This window comes from Bactrocera latifrons, unplaced genomic scaffold (assembly GCF_001853355.1).
Source record: "Bactrocera latifrons isolate USDA-ARS-PBARC rearing strain unplaced genomic scaffold, ASM185335v1 scaffold_307, whole genome shotgun sequence".
In the NCBI taxonomy this organism is placed as follows: Eukaryota; Metazoa; Arthropoda; class Insecta; order Diptera; family Tephritidae; genus Bactrocera; species Bactrocera latifrons.
The window spans coordinates 97,195-102,232 of record NW_017536708.1 but is presented as its reverse complement, the minus strand read 5'-3'; positions in this window follow the sequence as shown (position 1 = coordinate 102,232).

Genomic DNA, 5,038 nt, shown 5'->3' with positions numbered 1-5,038 from the left:
ACTTGAGGTGGGTGGCGGCGCAGCGCGCGAACTATGTGCTGGTTGCACAGCCGTAGAGGCTGGCGTCGCAGTATTGCGTAGGCAACAAGRGGCCACGTAACGTGTGGTCCACTCCCTATGGGTCTTAAGGCCTGAGCAGGTCTTAAGATGGCTCCATCCATTGCATGTGTTGCAGCAGAAGAATTCCTCCGGGCCCGGGTTGGACTCAATGCCAGAACGAGTCGGGAGGGTACGGAGCAACCCTGCTACAAGGCGTTGCTCCAGTGACGACACACACAAATCAACACTCACCGATCCAAACGGGGTTAGATCGCCGAAAAAACAGCCCTTGGTCGGATGAAATCCGAGTCAATTCCGGTAACGTAGAACGGGCTGTCGTGAGAATTGGCTCTTTTCAATAAATAAGAGCTGTTATTTCCGAAAAAGAATTCAAGAATACGTTTATCGCTTTTATTTTTGTATCAGCGCGCACTGGAAACTAGGTCAATATCCTTTGTACATACGTGTGGATGCTATGTCATATAATATGCGTTAAATGAAATATGTGCAATTATGATTGTTTTTGTTTGACAAGGAACAAGAAAATGCTCGGAAATCTCTAAATTGGCCTTTCAATATTTGTATGTACTTACAAAGGTACTTGGTATGCAATATTTAATTTTTTCAACCAATCTTGATTTTCCGTACAGTTTATTTGATATTGTTATATTCCGATATGTTCGGACCGACATTGAAAACATTTTGCTCTTGCAAGATTGCACGATGACACAAAAGGCAAAAATCCTATACCGAAATATGCAAGGCCAAGAGACCACCCATTACAGAATCTAGTGATATATGACCGCACGAAAATAAACATTGCTTTTGGTCTAACATATGCAGCCAATGCAAGTAACTTTCTGCGTGTGTTTGTTGTTGTGCCGTTGCACCAAACGGAAAATTCTGCAATTTCTGCACGGTGCATGGTTTGCAAAAGCAAGAGAATTCCCCTAATATGAGAATATCAAGCGACAGCTGTATTTGTATGTGGAATGTAAATAAATATCGAGTGACAATTTAGGGCCGGCAAAACATGTCTTCCAATAACATCGATTAAACTAGAGCAGGAACCGATTATAATGAGTGGAATATAAGTTTTCAAGTAGTTTTCAGCGAAAACTGTGTTTTTGTTTGACCGATTTTACTATACATAAACGAAAACACAAGTTTTCGTACGAAACCCAGTTTTCCCACGAATGTTTGGAAATATAATATAAGTATATAATATAATATAAGTTTCTTAGGCATAGAAACATTTGAAAATGTAGGGCAATGTGCCGCAGCTTTATTTTTTGTGTCACTTAACCAATTTACACTCCCGTTTTGTATGGTTCGCTGAGTAATGCCAAGTCGATCTGCTTTTCAGCGATCGTTCATTTTAGCAGGTCCTGTGCCGCTTGACACTGGTTAAGGTTCAGTTGTAATAATCTTATACGACCTGTTGTGCTGCCTTCTTATATATCAGACACCTGACGTTTGGTGATTTCATCCAAGTCTTTACACTCAAGTATGATCTCCTGGGTCAACAATTTAACGTCTGCTTGGTCGCCAAGGCATTTCTTCATATTTTCGTGCGAGTCTGTTAGTATCACAGTAACACTTAGCTGTATCAGCATTTCTCCACCTTGTGTTTTGCGTCTTTTGGTTACCATGTTTCCGAATGCGTTCAGATTAGAGTCGGTCTTAATCTTGCGTAGGATTTCAGCATAGGTAATATTACCATTTTTTGAGATCAATATGGCCTGGGGTTTTGCAATTTCGTAGACTTTAGGTTAGCTTTCCTAGCTACAATGTTCCACGGTAACAGGGAATATGTATATATGTATGTTTGTATTTGTTCTTTTTATGTTTTATTCTTCTTTCTGCCTTTGTTTACTTCTTTGGAAGCAATCCCTCTCACAGCTTAATAAGCTGAAGCGGTATTGTCCGTATAATTTGCAATTATCCCTCTCACGGCTGAATAATCTGAAGCGGTATTGCATTTGCAAGTATCCCTTTCACAGTTACTAAGGCGAAGCGGTATTGCCAGAATAATTAGCAAGGAAATACTTGAATAAATTGTATATGTGTTTTATTGTTTTGTGKATTGCGTGTATTTGTATACACGAAGGTAAGTTTTAAAGGCAGAGAAATAATATTTATAATTTATTTGGTTATATATAGTATATATATGTATATTGCGGATACATATATACTATATATATATATATTATTTCCCTTTTTACGGTTATATCGGTAACTGAATTTACCGCCGAGCTTTTACTAACCGTTTTTATTAAACGGGTTTAGTAGCTATCAGTTTTATGCTGTTGACCGTTGGCGCAACGATACATACCATATACATATCTACACTAATAATATAAAGAGGGAAGATTTATACCTATTTTTGTATGTTTGTAATGAATAGGCTCAAGAAGTACTGGGCCGATTTAAAAAACTCTTTCACCAATAGAATGCTACATTCTTCCAATTTGACATAGGCTACATTTCGTTTTGAAAAAAAAAAAATTAGGGATCCTTGGTAAAATTTGAACAATGTAACCGAAGATGTAGAAAAATGTGTCTTAAAATGTCTTTCGTCGAATGCTCTGCCGAAACTATTAGCGATAGAACAAAATAATGGACAACAATATTGAACAACATCATAATGTCTACAAAAAACTCCGCGGTAGCATATGTCCAACTATTGTAGTTATGTCACAAAAACAACTTTTTTCATTTTAAATATTAATGAAAATGCTAACCAAATTCAAACCATGCTATTTGTGTCTCTATATTAATCCTTATCCAAATAAATTATTTTATGGTCAAGACCATTTAACTGCCTATAAAATAGTTTTTATTTTAAATAAATTAATATTTCAAAGTGAAGAAGAAAATTGATGACCTTCATGAAATATGCACATTCGCATTATTTCGTTATCATTACCATATTTTTACCAATAGAATTTCTATGACACATGAATATGTACATATATTATTTCTTTGGCACAATTGTCTGTATGTTTACGAAAGCAAATGTGAACCATGTACCTATGTACATACATTCATAATAACAAGTGTCGCACGCTTCTTTCGCATTTGCGTCGTCACGGTCAACCAATGGCCGAAACTTGCGTTTTGTCAAAGATCAAGTGCTGAACACATTGAGCACGACATTGCAAGCGACATCTGTCAAATATTAAAATACACACGTTCTTAGGGACACGTTCACAGGGAATAAGAACATGATGATAGAAAATCCAAGCTGTGCCGAAAAAAATAAACGAATGGCCGCCTATTGACCGCTTCCCTTGCCGCTGTAACAGCTTCGCCTACAAACTAGCGTAAATATGTATGCATATGTATGAGCTTGCTTACATAACGACGCAGATTTTTACGAGTCACGGAAAAATATTTTAGAATGGACAAATATTATAAATCGACAACTCCGTTGTTGCCACTTTTCTGACTTCTTTCTGTGAAGAAGCATCATAAAGATGTTCAATTTATGATTTTTAACTTTTGCCATCGCCGCGAAAAGGCGCTTGTAGGCAAAGACATGCTCAGGGACATGCTGCGTTTAGGAATGAAATCGTTTTTGTTGTAAAATTAACTACATTTGGGCTATTTAGACAATTGTTGTTTTTGTAGAACAATGCTTAAATTTTTTGTTGCTGACATATATATACATATTCACATGTGTTCGCATATGTATGTGGGAGTGGAACCTGTGGGTCAAAGGTCTACTAACTAAAACTACACTTAATTCGAACAACACTCGAACAATATTCGAACTGTATAGTCGAGCACAGTTGAGTGACARAGTAGTTCTGAAGAAGTCAGGAAGGGCAGACCAGCGGCGTCGGCCCGATAAGTTAATCCAATTATATTTAAATACTTTTTTTTATGTACATATATTAAACTTTGTAAACTGAATTCAAATACATACATATGTTAAAATAAGTTGTTCTGTGAGAAATAAATAAATAGAATAAACTAAATCCACAAATGGGGACTCAACCGAAATGTGAGCGTATGTGAGCCATACCTAAAATTAAAATTTAATAAACAGAGAAGTAGTGTTTAAATAGAACTTTGAACTTTGAAAAGTGCCGAAGTGACTAAAAGTTTAAATTCAGTGAGGAGTATTACATACATAAGTATATGTACATGCAACATGCAAACGGATTATGTATGTACATATGTACATATGTGAAATGTCCAAAAATATTCCATAGAAGAAGCATTCCAAGAAGACGCGGTGGCAGTTAGCATAAAAAYTCAAATTTGCAAGAACAACGGAATTTTGACGAAAGCGTGAGCGAGCTGAGAGCGAGAATCATGCAACACATCAATTTGACGATCTTCGGAGAAGAGGGAGAGAAGCAGAAATAAGTGCGAAGCTGCAAAGACAGCTGCAAGTAAGAAAATACAATGACGCAAAAGGGTTAGAGAAGAAAAGGAATAATGTATGTACATACATAGTATATGAAATATTGAAGAAATGGAATTAGAGCAAAATAACAGAATTAAAAAATGTAAATGATAAAATGTATGTTTGTATAAATTGGTATAAGTTTGTTCAAGTTATGTTAATGTACTTTCCAATAAGAATTGTCTACATTTACAGATGCTTTATAAAACATGCATGACTATTAATTTATGTGCTGATATATCCAAAAAAGTCAGTAGAAATATGTATTTAAAAGTAAAATTTACATTATTTAAAGTGTAGCTTAAAATGAATTGGTATTTACATATGTACATACTTAATTGATAAAATATCATTTAATTAATAAGTTATATTTTATGATGTATTAGTATGTATATTTTTTTTTTTAGAAATTGTAATCAACATAACAGGAAAAGACAATGGACGTTCAGGATATTTTGAGTTTGACAGTGGTGGCTTTGAAGCATAAATTACGAGAAATTGGACTGAGTGTTCAAGGTAGGAAATGTGAGTTAAGAGATAGGTTGCTATTACATTTCGGACATGTGTCGGAGGATGAAGATG